The sequence below is a fragment of the Nipponia nippon genome, unplaced genomic scaffold (assembly GCF_047370975.1).
Source record: "Nipponia nippon isolate SJK-2023a ecotype South Korea unplaced genomic scaffold, ASM4737097v1 scaffold_32, whole genome shotgun sequence".
NCBI lineage: Eukaryota > Metazoa > Chordata > Aves > Pelecaniformes > Threskiornithidae > Nipponia > Nipponia nippon.
In genome coordinates, this window is record NW_028262350.1 from 3,624,163 (window position 1) to 3,636,752 (window position 12,590).

A 12,590-nucleotide genomic window follows, 5' to 3' on the forward strand; every position below is an offset into this window, starting at 1 on the left:
CGCACCCTCCTTTTTATAGCTTTTCGTGGCGAAAGCATCCCTGCCACCCGCAGCTGTCTGCGGGGGGAGATGCTCTTTCCAGAAGAGCCAGGAGCAAAGCTGCTGCTTTTCCCAAAATCCTCCCCAGGCTTTAAAATCTTTGGGAACTCGCAGCAGGTTGCCCAAACCCCCTCGCTCTGCACAGCTCCCTGGGGGGCACCGGTTAGCTGCCCACGACGGAGTGCCCCCTCCCCGGTGCACGCACGGCCGAGCCCTCTCTGGTTCCGCCGCTTTCAGCCTGGGGACACGCTCATGGGAGTTTTTCCCAAGGTTTCCTGTTTTACTGCGACTCCCTGGCCGCCTCCGCCAGGCCCCGATGGCTGCAGAGAAAGCGGGACCTTGCAAACCTGGGAGGGGGTGAAGGTGGGTCCCCACGTGGCATCGCAGGAGGGAAGGGGCGATCGTGTCCTCAGAGGAGCCCCGGCAAGGACAGCAGCTGGAGGAGGTGCCTGGGGAAGGTTTCCATCGAGGGGAACGTGCCTGAGCTGCTTTCTGCCCAGCAGACGTGGTTAGAGCAGGAGCAATTCGCTGCTCAAAGCACTTTGGGCTCAAGGGTTTCCGTGCAGAGAGAGCAAAGCTTTCACCAAAGCTCCATACAGCTGGAAGGATTGCACTGATGCCTTTTTTTTTTTTTTTAATTAAATACAATTGTGGGGGTGAAAAGCATGCAGGATAGTTTGCTTTAATTTTAATATCCTTTGGAGGTGCTGGAAATGGAATTTCCAGGAGGGCATAGCAAGGCTGGGTGCTGAGCCAGGCAGCATGGCTCTCACCCCCAGCACCTCGCCCCGCTCTCTGCAGCCTCCCCGTCCAAACTGGGAGCAGCTCCCTGCTCCCGAGGGGTCACAGCTCCTTTGCAGCAGCCACCAGGGCGAGCAAAGCCAGATGAAGGGACAGCAGGGGCACCATGCAGAGCCCCAGAGATGAAGCAGCATGGGAACAGACAGCCTAACAGCCGTGCCGCCAGCTCCCCCACCTGCACCCTTCGGCCTCGGCACCGGTTCCCTACCCTGGGCGTCCCAAGGAAACCTCCCACGAGCAGAAGATGCAGGAGAGCGACCCACAGCCCAGCAGCTGCCTTTGACCCAGGGTAACCTGCAGAAAGCATCGTTAGAAGCTTTCTGAGAGCTGGGTGGCTGATCAACAGCGGCAGACAGAAAACCAACCAAGGGGGGAGAGCAGAAAACCAGACCAGGGAACTGCCGCCGCGTTTTGGGTGAGTCGTTTATGTGGAATAATCATGTCAAGCACTCGAGCTGCAGAGACAGGACCTGACACAGTGGATCATGTTCCCATCCTCAGCAAAGACCTCTAGCCAAAACCGACTGAAAGCTCCGAATTTGTGGGTTTGGGTAGAGGGCAATGGTTTTTTATACGTTTAAATACATCTCTCAAAGAGAAAGGATGTCATGGGAAAAGCTGTTTTCCAGCAGAGTCCCCCATTATCCCACCTGTGCAGCCTCAGGGACCTGGCTTGGATGACCTTGGCTCCTCCACGAGCCCGGAGGAGCCCGTCCCCACGCAAGGATGGGGCTGGGGTCTGCTGCTGCCCACCGGGCACCGGCCAGCCCGACAGCACGAGGCCGCAGCCTGCACTGCGTCGCTCAGGCTACAGCGGGGCCGGTGCCGCAGGGCCCGCTGCCGAGGTCCCCTGCTCCCCGAGAGCCTTTGGAGCTGCAACACAAGGCTGCACTGGAGTGGGCAGGAGGAAGGGAGCAGGATGCTCAGTAATTAGATCCCTGGGATGCTGATGTTTCAAACACACCATCCATCTATTTTTTTATTCTGCCCATTGCAAACGAAGCAGGCAGGCACCCTGCTTGCCCTGTTCCCGAGAGGGCTCGTCTGAAGAAGCCCATTAGTGCTTTGCGGTTTCTTTTCAAGCTCAATGACAGCAACCAGGGACCTCCAGAGCAAAACCTCCTCTGGGGCCCAAGCCGGAGAGCTAATACCCCCAGGACCACCACAGCCTGTAGCCTCCAAGGGCCAGGAATGCCCTGGACCATCACCAGGGATGTCCTGGCAGGACACACAAGCACCTTCCTGGTGAAAACAAGCATGGAAGGAGCAGCTCTTGCCCAGGAGCCTCCCAGGCAGCCCTTTGCTCCAGGGAGACCACTTATGGAGAAGTCTGGGTCCAGGGCTCAAGTGTCCCGAGCTGGCCAGTGGCTTTTCCAAGTGCTTTCCTGTTGGCTCTACAGCCAAGGGCAGGCTTTTGGCATCCTACGTGCCCTGGAAAATCCTGTCTCAGGGATGTAAGTGAAGTTGGGTGCATGCAAAAAGACAAACCCTCCTTCCAAGCTGCCCTAAGATCCCTCAGCAAGGGACAGACATGCCTCTTCTTCCCATGCAATGATTCAGCCCAACTAAGATATAACTTGTCCCCGGAAGATTCCTGTCCCTCTCCATTGACTGGAAGGAGACCAGAGCAGCTACATTATTTATAGAAGCATCTCAGTCTGATGCCTGAGGTAGAGATGCAGCTTCCAGAGCGCACACTGAGCTCCCAGTAACCTCGCTGCACAGAATATCTCAAGTTGGAAGAGACCCATGAGGATCAGAGTCCAACTCCCTGCTCCTCGTAGGACCACCTAAAACTAAACCATGCGACTGACAGCATTGTCGAAACACTCCTTGCAGGTTCAAGGCTTGAAAGATTGGTCAGAGAGACCACATCCAGGTTCATCTCCCCCCTCCTGGAGCTCTGTCTCCATCAGTGGAGGCACCTCTTCTGCTAGTGGGGATCCAACCACCCAACAAGCACCCCTGAGATTGCAAGCAGGGGAAGCAGGATGCGGCCCAAGGAGCTCATCACCTATATATGGATTTAACAGGGCAAAGCCTCCAGCATCCAGGCTATGGGTGGCTGCAAGGGAAGCCCCAGCCCAGATTTCCTGGGAGGCTACAGCGTTCTTCCAAGCATCCCTTTGCAGGAAACCTGCGACGGATGAATGAGCAAATGGGTGAATGAGGCTCCCTACGAGGAAAGCTGCTCCGCTTCTCCAGATCTGGGTCATCTGGTCACAGCAAAGTCTGAGAGCTGGCTGAATAACTCCGGTGCATCTTCCACCGCGGGGAAAGATAACAGCGATCCCACCCTGCTTCTCTGCTTGCTCTGGAGCAGGTTGCATATGGGGAGAGAAGGGAGACAGCCAGTGCTGCTCGAGGCCATAAATTAACCTCAGGGTTTCCTAATGGGACCCTGATTTATCTCCTGTCTCTGTCTGAACTAATTGAGTTCATTCCACTCGGTGATTCATGCCATGGAAATGGGTTCCAGAGAAAATGGGACCTCAAGCGGCTTCAGCAAATCCCTTGCTTTATTAGCCAGGGAGCCGTAATGCTTTTAAAACAAGGAGATTTTCAAAAGCAGCAGCCAGCCCCCAGCCGATCAGTCACTGCCAGCGGCCGCAGCTCAGGTTTCAGCCAGGGCTGCGCATCCATCCCTTCCCCAGCCGGGGCTGCCAGCAGGACCCGGAGGGCAAAATAAGGGGGTTTGTGGCCCCCAGCCCTGCTGGGGGTGGGCAGGAGGTGGCTTGGGGGCTCAGCCAGCCACCAGCACCCCCAGAGCAGCGGCAAATGGGTCCTCTGCCCTTTCCCATGCCAGGGGACGGGGAAGGATGGGGTGACAGAAAAGCCACCCTTCGCAGCTCTTTCCAGCCTCTGATCAGCACAAGAGGTGAAATAGGGGCTTGGTTTAATTCCTTGCATCTACACGCTGGGATGCTTGTCCCCAGCTCTGACCTACATCTCAGCCAAAACCCCAGCCCCCAAGCTCACCCCCAGCCCCGTGTGTTGAGCATCACACCCTCCTCCTCCTCCTCTTCTCCATCCTGCTGGCTGCAGGAGCGTTTCCCCAAACCTCCCGGCTTTCCCGAGCTCGGCTCAGCCGATTCCAGCAGAAATTCAGCCAAAACCCCAAACCAAGGCAGTCACGGGGACGGCGGCTCGCTCAGCCCTCGGCTCTCTCCCCGCACACACATGCTTGTTTGTTGTGCCGCTCGTGTGCAGCTGAGCGGACACAGGGGAAGGCTTTTGGCGACAGGAACGTCAGATAATGGTTTGTTTGCTTTCAGCATGTCTCGCGTGTCCCCGGGGAGTCTGAAGGCTCGGCCTTGCAGCCCGGGCATCCCGCCCCTGCTCCTCCAAAGCGGCGAGGATGGGGCTGTGCAGCTCTTGGAGACCTTGGAGCAAACCACCTGCAGTTTATGAAGATGTTAAAGCCTCCTGCACCCGTGTTTCCCCATCCCATGGTGCTGGCAGAGCCCCTGCCAGCCCAGCACGGGACCTCTCCAGGTCACCAAACTTGGGTGCAGGCCTTGAGGGGTTGGAGGGATTCACCTCCACGTGCATCCCAAGATGCAGCCCCACTTAAAGCACCCTGGGGCCGGTTGCCTTGGCCTCGCCACATCCACCAAGCACACCCAGGAGATGCTTGCCCCAAAATAGGCACTGCTTCTCCCAGGTGGATTTTCTGCTTGCCCAGCCTGCTGTTGCAGACACCAGCTGCGTTTCCGTGTCACTGTCATGTTATGGACCTCATTAAAACCCTTCTAGAAGCCAGAATAAAATTGCTTTTTCCAATTTCCTCCTTGTCCTCAGCATTGTTTACTTACTTGGAGAATTCCAGCAGGTCTGAAGGCCTGCTTCCCCAAGGAGACAGCACTGCTCGTCCCAATCAGATTACCCTTATCCAATTCATCTTCATTTATCTGACCTTTATAAAGCTCTCACCTGATTTCCAGAGCACAAGATGTTTGCAACATACGATTTCCTTCCTTTCCCTTCTTGGCTCTGCTCTATACATGCACCCGACTCCCCAGCAAGCAGCCACTAAACCTGCCATAACGCACTGGGAAACAGCGAGTTTCAAGAAAACCAAGTTATAGTTAAGCTGTTTGAGCTGAAGGGGCAGGAGCTGGGCTGGGTACGGGCAGGGCAAGGTGTCGGGTGGGACAGAGCTGTAGGCACCACGCACCCCAGGCACATATGGATGCTATGCGTGCAGCGGTGCTGGGTTTGCAGAAGTCAGCGGATGAAGTCCAGCGGTTCCCACCCGAAATGAGGGAGCTGGGCAGCTCCCAGCCCCGCTTTCAGCCCCCTCCTGCAGATGCTCTGGGCTTTGTTGCAAGGGCCGGCGGCTGGCTGATTTGCATAGGGAATGAAGGCAGCAATTAGTTTACCTCATCATCTCAGCAGACTAAGAAATTAGCTCCCTTCTGATTCAATCACAGTTGCTGGGAAGAGGCTCCAGGGACACAGAGGGAGCAGCCGCCGCGCCGAGCACCCGCTCCAGAGCCACGCCAGGCTCAGCCTAATGCGGCCAAGAGCCGCCGTCCCAGTCAGCCCAGTCTCACACCAGCACGCTGCGCTTACCCACTGCAGCTCAGCCTTTGGCATGTGCCCTCTCATCTCTGGGCTGATTTCTGCCAGATCCCATATGGGTGAAATACAGGAAGCCTCAAGCACCCTCTTTGCTTGTGGAAGAAGCCAGACCTGGCCTCAGTTCAGCATTTTCCCAGGGACGATGGCTCCTGCTTCACCCTCCTGCCCCAGCAGGGATTCCCCAGGGGAGAGCAGATGCCCTTGCCCACATCTTTCACCCCCAGCCCACTCCCTCCCTCAGCATGGAGCAGTCATTCTCCCTGAAGATTTATTCCCCACAGGAATATTAATGAGCCTGGAAGGCACAGAGAAGCCCCTCTCCCCATTACGCTCCCAGGAGCTTCACCTTGATGAGCACTTCTCTGCCAGGCACTGATCGCAGCCGCTCTCCTGCAGGGAGATGGATGGAAATGCATTTCTCCCAACCACATCACTGCTGGTTAATGCATCCAGCCAAGACACGGGAAGGACCCACCGCAGCTCCGAGGCTCCAACCTTCAACACTTTCAAAAGGGTAGAACAAGGAGCTTGTGGATTTTCTGGAACAACATCCCCAAAACACTGAGGAAAGTTTTGCTTTTATATCAGGTGCAACACCTTTGCCCTCCCAGCATCACCTCCTGTCTCCCATCTGCCTTAAAAGTCCTTAATTCAGCCCAGCTGGGCTCAAACCCTGCAGGGCTTCCCATTTCTGGGCTTGCCTGACCATTGCTGGGGCTATCAGCTCAGGTTGTGAAGGTCCCCAGCATCCTCCGAAATGGGAGATTTTTGGAGAAATGTGAGATTTGGGGAAAAAGTAAGGGGAGGGGTCTCTATCGGATGAGGCAAAGGCTTAAACCCCAGGTTGTCCCCAAACCAGCCTCCTGGGGATGGCAGAGGAGAGGTGGAAGGCAGGGTTTGGGGTCTGGCCATCCAGCATCTCCCGGAGCAGCACGTGGGGCTGCAGCGGGCTGTCACAGCTCTGCTGGCCCCCCAAACTGGCTCCCCCACGGCTCTCCGGGCAGAAACCCCCCGCTTTCCCACCTCTGCTCACAGCCCAGTGATGGCACCCGATCTTCAGCCCCGCGCCAGCGCCCTCCGCCCTCCCCAGGAGGTTTCCTGCCCCGCTTTTCTGCACAGATGCGCAGAGCAGGAGATGAAAAGGAGAGGATGCTGCAGCCGGGGCGCTGGAAGCAGTTGCCATAGGGACAGGATCTCTGAGCGGCAGCATGGGCTTCATTTGCAATCCTGGCCTCCTCTCCTTCCCGTTTCTCCCTTTCGCTATCTCTGCGAGGAGCCCAATTCGGCAGCTCTGCCAGGGCCAAATCCCCCTGCACCGGGGGAGCATTGGGTGGCTGCGGGAGGACAGCGCTGGATGCTGGAGAGCATCCATGGATGGATGGATGGATGGATGGACAGGGTCTGCCGAGGCGAGTGTGGATTAGAGCATGGAGGAGGCAGCGAAGGGCGATGTGGCCAGACAGCTTCCCAAAAGCCACATCCCTTGATGCAAGCGAAGGTTCGGGCTGCAGAGACCCAGCAGTCAGAGCTTCACCGACCCCTCCTCGCCCCATGGGGTGGAAGAGCGTCCTCCGACCCAGCCCAGGGAAAGCCCAAAGTCACCCCAAATCCCGGGGGAGGCACAGGCAGCACCTTTTGCCCTTGCTAAAGGCGATGGGAAGGAGCCATCCATCAGGGAGACGGTGCTGGAGGAACCACATGGCGATCTGAGAAACGGGGCCGTTGGGGGTCACTTGAGACCCCCTTGTTAGCTGACATCATCGACGACATCATTATCCCAGGAAAACGAAGGCGGCTCTCTGGATCTCTTTGTTTCCTCCTAAGTGCTCCAAAATGTTTTGCATTTTAATCAAAAGCAGAGGATACAGGAGCCCTCTGGCACCAGGGTACCCTGCTCTCTCCTTGCATTCTCGTGAGCTGTGTGATTTGGGTGTATAAAAGGAGAAAATGGGATTATATTTGAGCTCCCTCTGCTCAGGTTTGCCCTGCATCCATGAGAGCGGGGCACCATCTGACGCCGAAGGGCTTCAGCTGCTGGGATGGACAGTCACTGCGAGGAAAGGTCCGAGTTCGTTAGGAAGCTGTAATCTGGTCGAGTTCATTACCCCGTTTATTACCTGGCTTTGAGGAAATCTTGGAGAAAAGGCTTCATTCAGCCCCGGCAGGAGGGATTCATCGTTTCCCTTTTCCGAGCAGGGAAGGGGTGCTGGGTTGGGCTGGGCTGGATGGTGGTGGGGGGCACCGAGGTCTTCGTGGGGATGGGATGGAGCTTTTCATCCCCTCCAGCCCCGCTCAGCGGCTGATGAAGATTTCACCAGCAACTTCAGCGAGAGCAAAACCAAAAAGGGGGCTCAGGGGACCCCTGGGGAGAAGGAAAATAAATGGGGCTGGAGCATTGCAGCTGTTCTGCACATCCCCAGCAGATTGCAACCATCAGGCTAGCTCAGCCCCTGACCCCGGCACTGCTGGAGCTGCTCTTCCCTGGGCCAGCCTCGGAGAAACCTCGTCACGCTCCAGGAAGGGGCTCGGACCCCCTCCCCAGCCCCTGCCCCTTTCTTCCTGCCCCGAACCAGCTGCCCCCCCTTTGCTTGCTGCCAGAAATGCCTGGAGGGGGGGGAAATGAAGGTGATTTAAAGACCCGCAACCTTCAGGGCCGATGCCCCGGGGAGGCAGGATGAGTGATGGGCAGCGGGGCGGCCGCAGCGATGGATCTTGCTGTCGGAAGAGGGCTGGGATGGGGCAGAGCCACGGGAAGTGGCCGGTGCAAATGTGCAGGTGGCCACGGCGGGACGATGGCTGATGCATTCATGACCGGTAGCAAAGGTTTTGAGGAGCCTAAAAACAGCCCTGGGACTGGCAGAGCAGAAAACACCCTGCTCTGCAAACCGACATTTCCAGTTTCACCAATTCATAAATGGAGCCCCAGTATCTCTGAGCACTTGGCAGATAAACAGCTTATCTTTCCACATATCAGCGAGCAAGGCAGGGATCGGCTTCCCTGCTTTATACATGGGGAAACTGAGGCACAGCAGAGTTAGCAGGCGATATTTCTAGCACAACCACTAATACCATCCCTGCTTGGTGCGGGCCAGATGCTGGGAGAAGGAAAGAGGGAGGCAAAAAAACCTGCTGGATCTCATCTGGGCTACGCGCGCTCTGAAAACCAGTTGGAAAAGCATCCCACAGTTGGACTAGATGATCGTTGTAGGTGCCTTCCAAATGAAATTATTCTATTCTATTCTATTCTATTCTATTCTATTCTATTCTATTCTATTCTATTCCACAGCTGGTTAAGCATTGAAGAAATTAAAATAAATGTCCACTCCCAAAATAAAAATAAAACCAGCAAAAAGCCCAGCTATGAGTCAAGGAAAAAATACCCTCCCCAGTCCTGCTTCAGCCCACACCGCCTGCCTTGCTCCGTCCTTATCGAGGCCACGACGGATTTGACATTCATTTCCTCCTAACAGCAGAATTCTTGATCCATCAGCAACAAAACTGAATCAATCAGTTCCCAAAAGCCGGGCTGGTGAGAAGAAAGCCAGCCCTGCCCCTGGCATGTGGAATCAATCAATACCTTAAGCAGAAAAATATTGATAATGTTGCTGCCGCGGACATATTTATGTCCTTTATTATATGTGCCACGAGGAGCGATATTCTCCCCCCTGCCTGGCCCTGCCAGTGTTATTTTAAATTGTACAAAATCCTGCTTCTTTCTCCGGGAGGGAAAGCACGGTCTATTTTTACTGTCTCACGATTTTGCCGTGGCTCCATCCCGAGGAGGGATCGAGTTTCCCGGACATCGTCGTCTCCGCTCGCCGGAGATTCCTTCGGTCAGTCCTTATAAGGAGCCAGAGATTCATCTCAGCCACTGCCACGAATCCCCCCTGCTGCAGTCAGGGTGATGGATCATGCTGGAAAGACAGTTAAAGAAAGAAAAAAAGGAGGGGAGGGAGGCTGGGAGCCGTCAGGCTGGGGATTAGCAAGTGAAAAAGGCGGAGGGGATGGAGAGAGGCATTAGGAGAAATTACAGGCATGGAAATCAAGGAGTGTAATCGAAACCAGACTGGGACACTTTGATAGTAATGGAAATCAGGTTTTTTTGTGAGTTTGGGGAATGCTGGATCCCTCTTACCGCAGAGCTGTGCTTTTGGGGTGCTTTGAGTCTTCCCTCAGGTAGGTGCCCAGCAGCGATTTCGGACCACATTCACACCTCGAGGGTACCTGGGGGCCAAAAGCCACGTGAAATCTCTGCTCAGGAGCCCCCAGACAGCACCGGGGTGGCCCCGCAGCCCCAACCCACGTAGCGCCCAGCCACGGGCCCCGCGTGTCCCCGAGCCCTTCAGTCCACCCCACTGCCGTGCACGTCCCCAGCGCCAAGGGATGAATCCTCAATTCATCCTTCCCTGATCCACCTGCACCGGCATCGCTGACACCAGCGGGCCGCATCCATCCCGGTACGTACAAAGGGCCGGGGCTGCGGTTTGATCCTGGCCCAGCCTGCGCTGGAACGGTGTCATCTCCCACCCCTGAGCCAGGAGGGCAACATCTGAACCGCCTGGTTTGGATGCTGCGGTCCAGCCAAGCCTGATCCCCATGGGAATAACTGAGCCCCATCCCCATGGGAATAACTCCCTGCAGAGCGCAGACGCTGATTTTACAGAGCACTCCCCATTTTTGCAGGCTGCATCCGAAGCACAGCGCAGATAGGATGAGCAGGCACAAGGCTCGAGTAAGGCAAAGGGGAAGGTATTAAGGGCAGTCCCTCCCCGGCTGGCTAAATCAAGAAGGCAGTTTTTCCCTGAATGGTAAAACTCTGCTGTGGGCGTACGAGCCCGGAGCCGCCCGGCGTTTACTACACTTCAGCCAGGGAAGATGCTCGGCAGTTTTTGAGTTGTGTTTTGAGATGGAGCTGATCTTCCCATCCCTCCGTCTCGGCGGACAAATGGGTGGTTTTGGAGCTGGCAGAGGCGCCGAGCAGAGGCTGGGAGCGAAGAGCACGCCCGCGCGCCTGCTGCACGAGAGCCGACCTTGGACTCCATCCTTAAAAGCTTTTAAGTGCCTAAATCCCATCGATCGCAAGGAGAACCAGAGGCCCGAGGACCGCGGCAGCCCTCGGCTTCCTGCGCTCTGGACGTGGGCTTGGCTCTTGCCAAGTGGCTCAAGGTGCAAATTTCTCAGCGAAGCTGGCCTAGAGAGTTCAAACAAAACGATTTCTTCTCTTTCCCCTTTTTCCATTGAAAAAAAATAATGAATTTTCCAAAAGGTACCTTATTGCCACAAATTCCTCTCCACCCCGCAGAGACTGTCGAGGAAAGCTCTGACGGATCCCAGCGAAGTGAAGCCCTTCGCTGAAGACAGCAGCAATAACCCCAGAGCCTGATTTCCACCCCAAATCTCCCCCCTCTCCCCCTCAAAATGGACTTTTCCCAGTGCAACATGGGCAGTGCAGGGTCCCCCTCGCCTTCCACCGGAGCAGCCGGGCTCTGCCACGCACCAGGACCCGTCCCCTGCTCCGAAAATGGTCCCAGCCCACGGTCGCAGGGGCTCTTCTGCTCCCCCCGGGCTTTTCCTTGCAGCCCTTCATTTATGCTCTCAGCCCTGGCTGTGAACAGCTGGGATGATATTTTCCCAATGTGTATTATTTATTCATCGTTATTTATAACTTACCATTACTGTGTTACTGTCTTTGTCGGGAAAGTAATTACCTATGCTTTTTAGTAAAATCAATAAAAAGTTTGAAGGCAGGAGCTCGCCCCGAGTGTTTAACTTGTGCCATTTCTGGGGCTCCGATGAGTCCCGGAGCGTGGTAGGAGAGGGGGAAAGCATCACCTGCATTTGCTCAGACACCTCTGGCTTTGGAAGCAGTTGGGGGAAGACCTGGGCAAACATGAAAAAAGATAACGAGGGAGAGAGACGGTTGCTCCAAGGATTCTGCGTGCTCTGTCCTTGAGAGAGACTTAATGCAATATTTCACCAAGCTGTAATTGGGCTTTTGCTAATTAAAGCTTCCCTTTTCAGGGGCGGGAGGGAGGCAAGCTGCTGCACAGCTCTCTCCCTCCCAGGCAGCGATGCCGCCTGGGAGCCCCACGCTGCCCCTCCGGTGGGGGCACCCCCATGTGTGACACCCCCCCCAGCCTGAAGGGAGGTCAGGAGCCAATAAAAAAAAACCCAAAGCTTTTTTTCTTATTACAAACTGGCAGCTTGCAGCCAAACCACTCCCCAACCTGCTCTCAGCAAGGCAAACCCAGCTCTGCCAGTGGCCAGCGCCGTGCCAGCCCCTGCGGCATCGTCCCGCTGTGGCAGAGCGGGTCCAGCAGCATCGCTGAGACCCAATTTTGGGCCCCTTCGATGGCCACGAGCCACTGCGGGAGCAGGACTGGCCACACTCTGGCACACGGAGCCCATTGCGGGTGGATGTAGCTGTCGGTTGACCTTAGGGGTTGCAATACGGCAGAGAGTGCCCTCTTCCACTGGCAGCCTAAAGGATGCTCCCCCAGCAAATAAACCCCTGGAGCCTTTGGTTTTAATTCCGAGAGGCGACAGCAGACTTTTAAGAGGCTCTTTGTCATCTCATGGAGCCAGGAAAGGGCCACAACCTTTTTGGGACAGAAAAAACCAAAAGCGTGCGGGGGATTTAATGAAAAATGCTAGCGAGTCCCTTTACCAAAGGAGCCGCGGAGGGTTAGGATGGGAGCAGAAGTTTTCACTTACCTTTGCTGGCCACCAGCCCAGCCTCATGCAGATGCAGCCCAGCTGAGCGGCTGTCTCCGTCTGCCGGGCTTGGCTTTACATCACTGGTACTGGTTTTTTCCCAGGGTGACTCCCGTGGTGGCATCAGACCATCGTGCAGCACCCGTGCTCGGGGTGGTGGCAGGGAGGGAGGCTTGGGGACTGCTTGCCCCAAGCCCTGTGTCCCCGACAAGTGCATCCCACGGTGGGAGGCCACAGCCCAAAACCCTGCGGGGTGGGAGGATCTGTCAGAGGGGCCGAGGAAAGCAGCGGGGTTTGCCACTTGCTGTGGTGGAGCAGCAAAAGCAAATTAATTGCGGGAGACCCAGGCTGCTCCCCCCGCTGTGCCCAGCCCCACCATATGTCCGCAGGCAGCTTTGCCCCGTTTCCATCCATCGGTGCGTTAAAAAGAGAGCGGGATGCTTGGCTTATCG